The 15925-nt window shown below is 40.2% G+C and overlaps 1 pseudogene; it reads left to right on the top strand.

Annotated features, from left to right (window-relative positions):
* The first annotated feature begins 11776 nt into the window (after positions 1-11776).
* Positions 11777-13029, top strand: LOC132355315 (protein farnesyltransferase/geranylgeranyltransferase type-1 subunit alpha-like; annotated as a pseudogene).
* The last annotated feature ends 2896 nt before the right edge of the window (positions 13030-15925 follow it).

The raw sequence follows: 15925 nt of genomic DNA, 5'->3' as shown, positions 1-15925 counted from the left end.
CTCAGTCAGACACAAAGGCGTCTGATGTGACATTCCAAAGTAAAGACAGTAACTACAGTATCTAAAGTAAGCTTGTACTTTTCATCCTTGTTTGTCCATACATAGAACCCTGTGTGACACTTTACAGAGAAACTATAGAAAATCTTGGTGATTAGACAGACCAGGCGAGGTTAAGGAGCTTGTGCTAGTCCCAGATGGGCTTGGTTGGTGATAGATTGGGGTGCTTTCCACTTACCAGGTTCTGTACTGGAGGGGCAGCAGTGAAGAGGAAAACCAAATTTCATTTTCACCAAGTAATTACGATACACTGTGATGAGAGTTAGGGTAATGGAGGTTCCTGTGACCATGGGTGCACATATTAGGGGGACAAGCAAATTCTGTCCCTCAGTTTTATTTCCCCAACAACTGCACTGAGATCTTATAATAACAGCTCATGTGTTCTAGTCAAAGATGATACACCAAACCATTATCCAAAAGCCATGTTCCTTAAGTCTGGGTGATCCGTTCACCCGCACCTATGGGCCTCATTGTACACAATTGATCTGTGAAGATCAGGGGTGGGGATGTAATTTGGGGCCATGTGACTCATGAACAGGAAGTACCAATAGCAGTGGTTTTACCATGTAGGATCTTAGGCAAATATTTAATGACTTGATTTCTCAGTTTTCTCAAAATAATACCTACCTCCTAGGGTTGTTGTCAATATTAACACAGGTAAAGCCTTGCACAGAGTAGATGCTCAGTAAAGGTGGCCTGATGCTATTGCTGTTACTGTTCAGTCCTTAGGACTCTGGCCTTCTGGTTTAAAATATGAGAAGAGATGAGATCCTGAGTTGTATGCAGTACTCTCACATCCTTTCACTTGTGTTGATTTTCCTTCACAGTATCACATATTTACCACTTCCTTTCCTTCCCACTGTCATCAGCTTAGTTAAGAGATCACTGGATGGTGATATTCAGTAGGACTGGAGTAAAATGCAAGTAGGTATATGTTGACTCTATTTATTCCTAAGTAATAGCACAAGACGCTGGGCTGTCCCTCATGAACCCCAGCAGCTGGTTGCTGACTGCTGTTAGCAATTAGGTTTCTGTACATCTAAATCTCTATAGTCATTAAGAAAATAGTTATTGAGCACCTGCCAAGGTGCTAAAGATGCAATGATGATTAAGATGGTGTCCCTGCCTTCAAAGTTTACATGGAAGTGGGGAAAACAGACAAAAACAGACAAAAGCCTTACAATGGAATAAATGCTGAGATAGAGGGAAGCATGGGCGTGAGGTGGGCAAGCAGGGAACAGAGGGAACAGCATGTGCAAAGCCCAGAAGGTGAGAGACAGCAACCACTTTCCAGAAACTGATAGTTCAGTATGGCTGAAGCATGGCGTTCAAGAAAGAAAATTAATTAATCTGGAATAGTGGTCTCAAACTTCAATATGCATTGAAACCACCCTTGTTAAAAGAGCCTCCTGGGCTCCATCCCTGGAGATTCTGATTTAGTGGGTAGGAGTGAGGTCTACTGACCAGAGTGGCCAGTCTGAGGGCCACATTCTGAGAACCACTGATCTAGAGAAGAGGAGGGGTAGGATCAACCTGCAGAGAGCCTTGAATATTATGCTGAGAGGTGTATGCTCCACACTTGGGGGCATGGAGAACTTTTTTAAAAAATTTATTTTATTGACGTATAGTTGATTTACAATGTTGTGTTAGTTTCTGCTGTACAGCAAAGTGATTCAGTTATGCATATATATATTCTTTTTCAAAAATATGGAACGCTTTGCGAATTTGTGCGTCATCCTTGCATAGGGGCCTGCAGGGAGAGCTTTTGAGGAGTTTAAGCCTTCAAGAAATACAGTCACATTTACTTTTTAGAAAAATCACTCTGGATGCAATATGAAAAATTGTTCAGAGAGGATAAGACTGGAGTCCAGGAAAGCAGTTAGGAGGCTGCTGCAGAACCCAGTTGAGAAATCACAAGGACCTGAAATAAGACAATTTGACCTGGGTTATCATTTGACCTGGGTGGCAGCAGCTAATCCATTTGCCTTTAAATGTTTTTGGCTAATGTCTCCTAGGTAGCAGCTTCCACTTTGGGAGAGTTCTGAGTTAGGGAAATACAGGCAAGTCCTTTGAGCTAGTCCTTCAGGGAGCCACTGGGCAATCAAAACAAACAACCAAGTAGAGTTATACATGTAGTAAACAATCTTATGGTTACCAGGGGGGAAGGGGGGGAGGAATAATTTGGGAGATTGGGATTGACATATACACACTACTATATATAAAATAGATAACTAATAAGGACCTACTGTATAGCACAGGGAACTCTACTCAATACTCTGTAGTGGCCTGCATGGGAAAGGAATCTAAAAAAGGAGTGAATATATGTATATGTATAACTGATTCCCTTTGCTGTACAGCAGAAACTAACACAACATTTTAAATCAGTTATACTCCAATAAAAAACAAACAAACAAACAAGTACAGTTCTTTGAGAATAAGGTCCATTCTTCTTCCTTTGGTACTAGGAGATTATACTGGGAATGCAAGCCGTTGTCTTCTAGATCAACGCTGAGCTGGAGAGAGAAAAATGGGGCTAGACTAAGTTAAAATACCACAAAACTCTCTTACCAAGATCCAGCTGTTTTTTTCTTGATTACTCATTCCCTGGGTTGCTGTAAACTTTTGATTCGTTTTCAGAGTCCCAGTGAGGTTGATTCTGACAGTTTTTGTCAGGTTATTCATTGCTTTTGTGGAGGGACAGACTTTTCGAGTTTGCTACTCTGCCATTTTTGCTGATATTTTTTAGTCTCCAATGAACAAATCTAACACTTCTTTGGTTAAATTTATTCCCTAAGATTCATTGTTGTTGTTTGCTGCTATTGTAAATGGAATTGTTTTCTTAATTTCATTTTCAGGTTGTTCATTGCTAGTGCATAGAAATAGAATTGATTTTTGTATATAGATCTGATATCCTACCACGTTGCTAAACTTGTTTATTAGTTCTAGCAGCTTTAGGATTTCCTCCATGTCATCTGCAAATAAAGATAATTTTACTTCCTCCTTTCCAACTTGGATGCCTTTTCATTCTCTTTCATGTTAATTGCCCTAACTGGGAATTCCAGTACAATGTTGAATAGAAGTGGTGAGAGTGGGCAGCTTTGTTTTGTTCCTGGTTTTAGGAGAAAAACGTTTAGTTAGTATTTCACCACTAAGTATGCTGTTAGCTGTGAGGTTTTCATTAGATGCCCTTTACTGAGTTGAGGAAACTTTCTTCTATTCAGAATTTGTTGAGTGTACATGCTTTTATTTTATGTATGTATTTATTTAAAAGTATTTTAGAGGGGAGGGATAAATTGGGAGACTGGGATTGACATATACATACTACTATATATAAAATAGATAACTAATAAGGACCTATTGACCAGCACAGGGAACTCTACTCAATGCTCTGTAATGGCCTATATGGGAAAAGAATCTAAAAAAGAGTGGATATATGTATTTGTATAACTGATTCACTTTGCTGTACAGCAGAAACTAATAACATTATAAATCAACTCTACTCCAATAAAAATTTTTAAAAATATTTTATGCATTTAAAATGTTATTTTAAGAAGTGGTTCATAGGCCTTGTGAGATTGTCAAAGCATTCCATGGCATGATTATTGTAAAGGACCTCTGCTATACGGCAACATCTTCTGGGGATGAGTGGCAGCTCTAGAGCAGGCTTATGCTTCTCTAGTTTGTCATGGTCCCTACCATCCCCTGTAACATTTTTAATACCTGGGTGCTATGGATTGAATTGTGTGTGTCCCTCCAAAATTCATATTGAAGCCCTAAACCCCAAGGTGACTGTATTTAGAGACAGGGTCTCTTTGGAAATAATTAAGGTTAAATGAGGTCATAAAGTTAGGTCCCTGATCCAATAGGTTTAGAGTCCTTATAAGAAGAGACACTGGGACTTACCTGGCAGTCCAGTGGTTAAGACTCTGTGCTTCCATTGCAGGGGGCAATGGTTCGATCCCTGGTTGGGGAACTAAGATCCCGAATGCCTCTCGGCCAAAAAAAACACAAACAAAAACAAAAAGAAGAAGAGACATCAGAGTGCCCCCTCACTCTCTCCCTCTCTCTCTCTTTCTCTTAATTTCCCTCCCCTGCCATGTGAGGACATAGCAGGAAGGTGGCCAGGAAGGTGGCCATCTACAGGCCAGGAAGAGAGTCCTCACCAGAAACCAAACACTATCAGAATCTTGATCTTGGATTTTCCAGCCTCTGGAACTGTGAGAAAATACACTTCTGTTGTTTAAGCCATCCACTCTATGGTATTTTGTTATGGCAGCCTGAGCAGACTAAGACACTGGGTCTGCATCACTCAATTTGTATTCTAGTTTGTGACACCGCCCCCAACCCCACCTGGATTAAATGATCGTGAAGGCAAGATCCAAGATTAGTTAGGAAGGAAGCAAAATCAGGATGGGTTTTTAGGGCTTCCCTGGTGGTGCAGTGGTTAAGAATCCGCCTGCCAATGAGGGGGACACGGGTTTGAGCCCCGGTCCGGGAAGATCCCACATGCCGTGGAGCAACTAAGCCCGTGCACCACAACTACTGAGCCTGCTCTCTAGAGCCCGCATGCCACAACTGCTGAGCCCGCAAGCCACAACTACTGAGCCCACGTGCCATAACTACTGAAGCCCGTGCACTTAGAGCCTGTGCTCCACAACAAGAGAAGCCACTGCGATGAGAAGCCTGAGCACTGCGACAGAGAGTAGCCCCCGCTCGCCGCAACTAGAGAACGCCCACGTGCAGCAACAAAGACCCAACGCAGCCAAAACTAAAATAAATAAGTTTTTAAAAAACCTTAGGGCTTCCCTGGTGGCTCAGTGGTTGAGAATCTGCCTGCTAATTCAGAGGATACGGGTTCGAGCCCTGGTCTGGGAAGATCCCACATGCCGCGGAGCAACTAGGCCCATGAGCCACAACTGAGCCTGCGCGTCTGGAGCCTGTGCTCCGCAACAAGAGAGGCCACGATAGTGAGAGGCCCGCGCACCGCGATGAAGAGTGGCCCCCGCTTGCCGCAACTAGAGGAAGCCCTCGCACAGAAACGAAGGCCCAACACAGCCAAAAAAATAAATAAATAAATAAATAATAATTAAAAAAAAAAAAAACCTTAAAAAAAAAAGATGGGTTTTTAAAAAGATTAATAGGATTTTGCCTCTATAAGATGGAAGAACTGAGGACAATGGAAAGAAGTAAGAAAGTTGGAAAGGGTTAAGGTTATGGGTCAGAGAGCTGAATCCTGGAATGGGACTTTCAGAGATGGAACAGGTCCACGGCCTGGCAAGTTCCCTTGCATGGTCGTGGGTGGAAGCTGCTATAGATTTGAAGGTCATTCGAGTTGAAGAAATTGAGGGAAGATGAGGCATACATGTTTAAGCTAGCCAGGATGATGGAAAGGAAGATACAAACCTAGGTGACCAAACTATAAGTTAACATGGAGGAATGGCTGGAATGATGGATGATGAGTTGAGGTGGAGAAGCGGGTCTCCTGGCTGGATGACATGAACCTCAAAAGGAAGAGACTGTGCATGGAGGTGGAGGAGCGAAGGTGGAGGGCAGCAGGGGAAGCTATGGGAATTCTACCCTCCTTTAGTGTTCTCTCCATCCACACAAATCTCATCATCTAATAAATAGTGTCCCCTAAAGCGAGTACAACTTGTCTTGATCTCTTTTGTGTGTTTACACATACGTTGCTAATCACAGTCTTGATCTGTGTGCTTCATCACTCATTTTATTGTTCTTTAAGCTGCACAGAAGGAGAAAGATATGAAGCAGAGAATAAAATGTGGCTTCGTACAACTGTGACCATCAAATATCCCTTTTTTTGTTGTTGTTTTTTTGTTTTAATCTTTTTAAAAATTTTATTTTATTTTTTCAAATATCCCATGTCTTTAAGAACAGTCCATATTTCAGCTATTTGGTGTCTTGTTAAAGGCATGTACTATGGAATACGTCCTGAAGTTTTGATTTGCATATATGGTTATTATTTTATCTGGAGTGATCCATTAGGGATGGAGCCTGTGTTTTTAAAATTTGGGTTAGAAACTCTAGAGTTTCCAAAGGGCGATCCTGGATGCCTTCCCCATTCTAAAATGTCTATTGCTAATCAGTGGCTAAGGGGGACCTAGGCCATTCTGAGATGTACTTAAGATAGGAGGCAGCTGGGAGGAAAGCCCCCTGGAAAAAAGGTAGGGCCTGTGGATCTGGGGGTCAGACCATTCTTGAAAGGAGTGTGTCAGCATTAAAAATAAAGTCAGAAAAATAAAGATCAATAGCCACTATAGTCCGCCCTGGGAGGTGTTGTAGACACAGGTCAGATTTTCAGGGAAGTCCTGTTAGAGTCAGGGCAGAAACTGAAGAAAGGAACTACTAGTTCGAGGAACAGGGACCATTTAGAGCAGAACTAGTCTAAGAGACTTGTTGGGGTTTGCAAGAAGATGTAGTTTTCTAGAAGCTGAACAAGGCAGTGTCAGACTAGGGGGTCTTGTCTCAGCTGTGCTTGACGCAGGTTTTCTCTTTATGCCCCTTCCTAATAAAGGTAACGGATGCCTCTGGCACTGCAGTTGCCTTTTACTTTGGTCTCCTGGATGACCGTGACTTTTATTCCCACTCATGTCTGGTTCTAGGTTAACTCTCTAGATGAACAAAAAGCTGACTGACCAATTAACCTAATTATCAATTCACCAAAATCTTTTTTTAAAATGAAATATAATTGACACGTACCATTTATATTAGTCATAACATAATATTACAAATATATTCATTTTATAAAATTAATAAATTAAAATGTAATAATTTTATAAATTAAAGGTATATTTATAAACATATTATTTATAAATAATAAAAATATTTTTATTAATAACATATGTTTTAAGGCAATTCCTGTTTTGCTGAAGCTGCTAAATGTTCAAAACATTTTGAAACAGAAACATTTTTAGGGGACTTCCCCGGTGATCCAGTGGTTGGGACTCCGCGCTTTCACTGCCGAGTGCGAGGGTTCAATCCCTGATCAGGGAACTAAGATCCCGCAAGGCGCGAGGTGCAGCCAAAAAAAAAAAAATTTTTTTTTAATATATTATAATTTTTTGTCTCCTCAGGGTTATTCTCTTCTTTTTTAAACATTTATTTGAAATATAATACATGTGCAGAAAAGAATTATATGTACAGTTTAACAGATAGTGATAAAGCAAACACCTGTATAACCAACACCATTACTAGCATCATGAAAGGCCCTTTGACTCTTCTGGATCACAGTACACTCCCCTCTCCTAGGGTTACAACTCTCATGACTTTTGTAGTAAATACTTTTCTTGCTTTTCTTTATACTTCCACCAACTGTGCATGTATCCCTAAACATAGTTTAGTTTTGTCTTTTAAAATTGTTATATAAATAGAATTATATATGTATTATTATTATTATTTTTTTTTAATTTATTTTTATATTTATTTTTGGCTGTGTTGGGTCTTTGTTTCTGTGAGAGGGCTTTCTCTAGTTGCGGCAAGCGGGGGCCACTCTTCATCGCGGTGCGCGGGCCTCTCACTATCGCGGCCTCTCTTGTTGCGGAGCACAGGCTCCAGACGCGCAGGCTCAGTAATTGTGGCACACAGGCCTGGTTGCTCCGCGGCATGTGGGATCTTCCCAGACCAGGGCTCGAACCCGTGTCCCCTGCATTGGCAGGCAGACTCTCAACCACTGCGCCACCAGGGAAGCCCCATATGTTTTATTTTAACATTGTATCTTGAAATAAAGACTTACAGAAAAGTTGCAAAAATAATACAAAGAATTACCATCCATTCTTCTTTGAGATTCCTCAAATGTTAACATTTTACAAAGTTTGTTATAATTTTCTTTCTCTCTCTCTCCACACGCACACAGATTTTTTTTTTTCAGAACTGTTGGAGAATAAATTGCAGATATAATGTCCCTTTATCCATAAATACTTGTTTTGCCTAAAAATAAGGCTATTATCTTCTATCATAGTGCAGATATCAAAATCAAGAAATTAATATTGACACTACTATTTAATCTGTTGACCTTATTTGAATTTTGCCAGTTGTCTCACTAATGTGCTTTATAGGAAAAGAACATAAAAAAAAATAACTTCTGGTCCAGGATCCAATCCAGCATCGCACATTGCATTTTCTTGTCAATTTAGTCTCCTTTAATCTGGAAGAGTTCTTTAGTCTATCTTTGTCTTTCATAACCTTGACACTTTTGAAGATTACAGGTTACTTACTATGTACAATGTCCCTCAGTTTGAATTTGTCTGGTATTTCCTCATAATTAGATTCAGGTTATGCATTTTTGGCAGGAATATCATATCCAGAAGTGATGCTGTATACTTCTCCATGCATCCTATCAGGAAGCACGTGGTATCTACTTGTCCCGTCGCTGATGTTAATTTTGATCACGTGGTTAAGGTGGCATCTGCTGAGATCCCCCACTCTAAAGTTATTAATTGTAGGGAATTCCCTGGTGGTCCAGTGGTTAGGACTCCTTGCTCTCACTGCCAAGGGCCCAGGTTCAATCTCTGGTCAGGGAAATAACATCCCACAAGCTGTGCAGTGCGGCCAAAATAAAAAAAAGTTGTTAATTGTGAGGTGAAAATAATGTGTCTTGTGGGGAGGGACTTTGAGACTATGTACATATCCTGTTTCTCATCGAACTTCTGCCTATTAGTTTTAGCATTCAGTGATCATTCTGGCCCCAAACAATTATTACTATGGTGGTTGCCAAGTAGTGATACGTATTGTTTTGTTTCTTACTTTTTTGTTTGTAAAATTCATCTATATTTTTGTGTCTAATTCTAGTTTATACCATTCCATCATTTGAATTATACCATCATTTATTTATAATTTTATTGGTGATAGACATTTGGGGTATTTATACTTTTAGGTAATTAAAAAAAATCTGTAATGAACATTTTGTACATAGATCCTGGTGCATATAATAACACACCTATCTAGGGCCACTATCGTTGCCACTAGCCACATGTAGCTATTGAGCACTTCAAGTGTGGTTAGTCCAAATTGAAATGTGACATGAATGTAAAATACATACCACATTTCAGGACTTTCCTGGCGGTCCAGTGGTTAAGACTCTGCACTTCCAGTGCAGGGGGTGCAGGTTTGATCCCTGGTCGGGGAAAAAAGGTCCCACATGCCATGTGGTGTGGCCAAAAAACAAACAAACAAACAAGAAACCCATACCACATTTCAAAGACTTAATATGAAAATAAAGTAAAATATTTTATTCATGTTTATGCTCATTACATGTTCGTATGATATTTTGGATTTTGGGGTTAAATAAAATATACAAAACCCCCTTACAGGGATGAATAAGACTTGCTTCATCCAAGGACACTTTCCCTTTCTGAGCCAGCCTGCATCCAATGACTGGTCAACATGGGGGTATGAAGTCCTGTCTCCTTGCCCCAACTCAGGACCACTCTAAAGGTCCACCCACTACAATGTTTATAAATATTTGTAATATTTATTCCTTTCCCTAAAAGTGAACTTGTTTTGAGTTTTATCCACCTCATTTTGTCAAATTGTAAACATGTTCGTTAAAAATGTCATAAGCATAATTATGTAAAACTTATTTTTTTTTTAATTTATTTATTTTATTTATTTATGGCTGTGTTGGGTCTTCGTTTCTGTGCGAGGGCTTTCTCTAGTCGTGGCAAGTGGGGGTCACTCTTCATCGCGGTGCGCGGGCCACTCACTATCGCGGCCTCTCTTGTTGCGGGGCACAGGCTCCAGACGCGCAGGCTCAGTAATTGTGGCTCACGGGCCCAGTTGCTCCGCAGCATGTGGGATCTTCCCAGACCAGGGCTCGAACCCGTGTCCCCTGCATTGGCAGGCAGATTCTCAACCACTGCGCCACCAGGGAAGCCCCTGTAAAACTTATTTTTGAATAGATTTTTGAGAAAAGTTTCTGAAAGGTGGAAAATATGTTTTTACCTGGAAATTGAGTAAACAAGGTGTTTGTGTTCCTAAGAAAGCCTATGGAATTACTCATAGGATCTATGCTAAGACTCATGGCTACTGAAACTCCACAGCTCCCCTAGTCAATGTTTTAGTACAAATGCCTGGCCTCCAGAGAGTTTTCCAGCATTGAGCAAAGCATCAGGCTCCCATGGGAGGGTGTCAAGTTGAGTTTTCTGCAGAAAACTGCAACATCCATACCAGATTGTTAGGTGGCTCCAACCTTCTCGTGCAGAATGGAGGAAGAAAATTTTGCTAGCAGAGGCCACAGACATACAGTACTGGGCTACTGTACTTTTCAAGGTACTGTACTGTAAGATTAAAAATGTTTTCTTTATTTTTTGTTTGTTTTATGTGTTATTTGTGTGAAAAGTATTATAAACCTATTACAGTACGGTACTATATAGCTGATTGTGTTAGTTGGGTACCTAGGCTGACTTCGCTGGACTTAATAAATAAATTGGACTTACGAATGCACTCTTGGAATGGAACTCATTCGTATGTAGGGGACTTACTGTATTGGCTAGGAGTCTGCAGTGGCTGAGATAGAGAGGGACTGGATCTTCAGATAAGATTATATGTCCCTTTCATCCATGCCCTTCTCTATTGTTTTGCTCCCTGCTTAACTTGCTGAAGGAAAAAGGATGTCAATTTGCATTAAACAAGTGTGGTGCTTTCAGTAACTTCTCTTGTTTTGCCTACCTTTTGACATTATGAACCCAAGAGTCTCAGGTTTAACCTTGAGTCAATACTCCTAAAATATCTAGCTTCAGAACTGCCCAGTCAGCTGAGGCTCTCACTGAGACTTCATCATAGCTCAACGTCTCCCTCTGCTCAACCTGCTTCCTTTCCTTCTCTTCCGTAGATGTTGATCCCAAGAACATTCCCTAATAAAAGCTTTGTACATTAATTTTTGTTTCAGAGTCTCCTTCCTGGGGACCTCAGCCTGCGACACTTCACTTCAACCATTTCTCGGGAAGCCCCACCGAAGTGAGGGCATAAATGAAGAGGAAGGCATTGGATACAGGAAACAGGAGAACCATCATAAAGGAAGAGCAAAGGGAATCTCTAGGATGATGGTAAAGAGAAAGCTAAGGATGCAACTAACAGAAGGCAACCAGTCCAGATAGAAGCAGTTCTGAAAGCTACAGAAGATACTTCAAGATGATGAAATCGATAGCATAACTGATACAGTTGAACACGTTGAGAGGAGATTTGGACAAATGGTAAAGAGTTTGGAGTTAAATTAATTATAAGTATTTAAAAGTTAACAATGAGAAACAAGGCAAATAATCTAGGGAAAACAAAAAAATTGTACAGGGAAGGAAATCACAGTGTTACATTGGCTCAGTTGCGAACAGGGTTTAAAAAGTGATGAAATTGTAAACCTTGAATATTGCTCTAGCCACAATTATAATTATATTGAAGGCAGACTAGGAAGATTATTTATGTAGGGAGAAACGATGTAGGAAATATAAATCTTCATTCTCCTCAGTGGCAGTCAGTAGATAACTCCTAAAATTGAAAAATCAAACGTTGCATTCGGAGAATACAGATAAATACTAAGAGAATCTGGTAAAGGAGATGAAAGTGATTCCCTCTGGGGAAGAGACTGCTCTTTTTTACAAGTGTGAAAACCTTTTTCACTATTCAAACCATAGGAATGTCTGCCTTTGATAAGAATAAATGGAATAGGGGCGGGGCCTCCGCCGCCTCCTCCGCGGCGGGCAGAGGAGAGATGGCGGCCGCCGACAGCGTCGGGGCGGCTGCGCGGGGCGGGGAGCCTGGTCAGCCCGACACGCAGCCGCCCCAGCCGCATCCCTCGCCGCCCCAGCCGCCGCAAGAAGAGGCGGCGGCGTCCCCTATGGACGAAGGGTTCCTGAGCCTGGACTCGCCCACCTATGTCCTGTACAGGGACAAGGCAGAAGGGGCTGATAGAGATCCAGTGCTGCAGAATGATGGCCCCAATGCAGCGGTCCAGATCATTTATAGTGAAAAATTTCAAGATGTTTATGATTATTTCCGGACTGTCCTGCAGCGTGACGAGAGAAGTGAACGGGCTTTTAAACTAACCAGAGATGCTATCGAGTTAAATGCAGCCAATTACACAGTGTGGTATTTTCGGAGAGTTCTCTTAAAGTCACTTCAAAAGGATCTACATGAGGAAATGAACTACATCACGGCAATAATTGAGGAACAGCCCCCAAAACTATCAAGTTTGGCAGCACAGGCGAGTGCTCATGGAATGGCTGAGAGACCCATCTCAGGAGCTTAAGTTTATTGCTGATATTCTTAATCAGGATGCAAAGAATTATCACACCTGGCAACATCGACAATGGGTTATTCAGGACTTTAACTTCTGTGATAATGAGCTGCAGTATGTAGACCAACTTCTCAAAGAGGATGTGAGAAATAACTGTCTGGAACCAAAGATAGTTCGTAATTTCTAGCACCACGGGCTACAATGATCGTGCTGTATTGAAGAGAGAGGTCCAGTACACTCTGGAAACGATCAAACTAGTACCACATAATGAAAGTGCATGCAACTATTTGAAAGGGATTTTGCAGGATCGTTGTCTTTCCAAGTATCCCAACCTGTTAAATCAATTACTTGATTTACAAACAAGTCACAGTTCCCCCTAATTGCCTTTCTCGTGGACATCTATGAAGACATGCTAGAAAACCAATGCGACAACAAGGAGGACATTCTTAATAAAGCATTAGAGTTATGTGAAATCCTAGCTAAAGAAAAGGACACTATAAGAAAGGAATATTGGAGATATATTGGAAGATCCCTTCAAAGCAAACACAGCACAGAAAGTGACCCATCTACAAATGTACAGCAATAACACCATCTAGAAGACTTGATGGGATGCTTTTATTTTTCTAAGAGACTCTAATGCAGGAGTTAAAAACCAGAGCGATCATTCCCTTTGCCTGTGGTGTAAAACGTACATTACCCAGGTACTGCTTTTTAACATGAACTCAGTGTGATGCTCCTTGGGTGCTGCTGCTATTCAGACTAGTTCTAAGTAATTTGATTCTGGTTAAGCAGAGTAATTCAGGGGAGGGAGGAGAAACAGGAAGTCCCCAAAGGAACTTCTGTAGCCTTTCAACATTTACTGCAACCCCTTAGCATCAACTCCCCCTAAACGGTGTCTGTCAAGATTTGCAGGGTTAATGTTTGCAGGTAATGCATATGTAAAGGATATGTGTCACTTACATTTCGGTTCAGAAAGCAGGGAATGCAATTGTTACATTAGAGCTGCTCTGCTACACTCACAGTATCTTGCTATCACTGTAACCAACTAATGCCAAAAGAATGGTTTTGTAATAAAATTATGGCTGTATCCTAAAAAAAAAAAAAAAAAAGAATAAATGGAATACAATGGACTACTGCGCAGCCATAAAAAAAGAATGAAATAATGCCATTTGCAGCAACATGGACGCAACTAGAGATTCTCATACTAAGTGAAGTAAGTCAGAAAGAGAAAGACAACTACCACATGATATCACTTATATGTGGAATCTAAAATATGTCACAGGTGAACCTATCTATGAAACAGAAAGAGACTCACAGACATAGAGAACAGGCTTGTGGTTACCAAGGGGGAGGGATGGACCCGGAGTTTGGGGTTAGTAGATGCAAACTATTACATGTAGAATGGATAAACAACAAGGTCTTACCGTATAGCACAGGGAACTACATTCAATATCCTGGGATAAACCCTAATGAAAAAGAATATAAGAAAGAATGTATATATGTGTATAACTGAGTCACTTTGCTGTGCAGCAGAAATTAACACATTGTAAATCAACTATACTTCAATAAAAAATAAATTAAAAAAGTAAAAATACATTTTTTAAAAAGGAAAACATCATACCTATCTTAGGAGTGTTTATACCACATATGCAGGATAGTTGGAATCTAAAAAATCTAGCAATGTCATTTACCACAGTTACAGAGTAAAGAACAAAGACTACATGGTCAAAAAAACTTATTCGGAAATAATTTCAAACTTTCAAGAGTTGCAAAACTAAAAATAATACAGAGAATACTCTTTACACAGATTCACCTCTTATTATTTACCTTATTTGCTCTCCTCTCTCTCTTTATATGTATATATGTGTATATATATATGTATACAAATATGTACATACACATATACTTATATATGCATGTGTCTTTATATTTAATTATATATCTATGTATAGAATTATATATGTGAAACTTTTTCTGAAACTTTCATGGGTAAATTTTAAATATCATGGTCCTTTACCACTTAAATACTTCAGTGGTTATTTCCTAAAAATAGGAATATTCTCTTACATAACAACAGCATATACATTTACAGTTCATAAATTTATAATACTTTAATCTACCATCCATATTCCAAACTAGTCAGCTGACTTAGTGATGTTCTTTATAGCCTTTTTTTCTCTCCAAGACAGGATCCAGTCTACAGTCAGGTATTCAATTGTCATGTCTTCAACCTCCTTTAATTTGGAATATTTCCACAGACAACTTTTATGACATTAACATTCTTGAAGAGTGTATTGCCCCACTCCGATGCTTTGTATTTGTTTTTAACATAGAATATTCTTTATTTTGTATTTGTTCAATGCTTCCTTTTTTTAAACTTAAGTTATGCATTCTTGGCTGGAATACTGTATAGCTGAGGTTGTGTCTCTCTCAGGATATCCCATCTGGAGGCACACAATAATAGTCTGTCTTTCATTAGTGATGTAATTTTGGCTATCCAGTAGAGGTGTTGTCTAATTTCTCCAATACTAATTCTTTTTTCTCCTTTGCAATTAATAAGATGTATATGGGGAGACAATTTAAAACCACGCAAATATAGTACTTCTCATCCAAATCTCCCACTAGATTTAGCATTCATTGTTGATTCTTGCCTGATTCAATCTTTACTGTATAATGGTTACAGAATGAGTCCAGCATTGCCTCTGCATCTACAACCTTCGGCCATGCGCCTGACATTGCGAACCCAGTGGGTCCAGAAGGCAGAACATGGAGCCAAAGGGGATTATTCTCAAGCCTTAAGGTCTAATGAAATTTGCCCCATTAAGTTTTGGACTTACTTGGGACATATCACTCCTTTCTTTTTTCCTGTTTCTCCCTTTTGGAATGAGAATATCTGTCCTATGCCTGTCTCAGTATTGTATCTTGGAAACACATAACTTGTTTGGTTTCACAGGTTCACAGATGGAGAGGAATCTGCCTCAAGGTGAATTGTACCTTGGGACTTCCCTGGAGGTCCAGTGGTTGAGATTTCGCCTTCCAATGCAGGGGGTGCGGGTTCAATCCCTGGTCAGGGAGCTGGGATCTCACATGCCTCTCAGCTAAAAAGCCAAGGCATAGTACAGAAGCAATGTTGTAACAAATTCAATAGAGACTTTAAAAATGGTCCACATCAAAAATAAAAAAGTTAAAAAAAAAAAAAAGGATGAACTGTACCTCAGGTCTCACCCATATCTGATTTAGATGATATTTGGATGAGACTTTGGAGTTGATGCCAGAACCAGTTTAGACTTTTGGGCTGTTGGGATGGAATAAATGTATTTTGCAAGTGAGAAGGACATGAATTTTGGGGGGAAAGAGGGAGAATCCAGTGGACTGAATGTTTATGTCCTCTCAAAATTCATGTGTTGAGATACTAACCCCCAATGTGATGGTATTAAGAGGTGGGGCCTTAGGAAGTGATTAGGGCATGAGGGCAGAACCCTCATGAAAGGAATTAGTTCACTTATAGAAGAGACCCTAGAGAGGTCCTTTTCCTCTTCTGCCATGTGAGGACATACCTAGAAGACCCCCATTTATGAACCAGGAAGTGGGCCTTCATCAGACACCGAATCTGCTAGCACCTTG

This window comes from Balaenoptera ricei, chromosome 20 (assembly GCF_028023285.1).
Source record: "Balaenoptera ricei isolate mBalRic1 chromosome 20, mBalRic1.hap2, whole genome shotgun sequence".
NCBI lineage: Eukaryota > Metazoa > Chordata > Mammalia > Artiodactyla > Balaenopteridae > Balaenoptera > Balaenoptera ricei.
The sequence above is the reverse complement of the archived record's forward strand: the minus strand, read 5'-3'. Positions and strand labels throughout refer to the sequence as shown.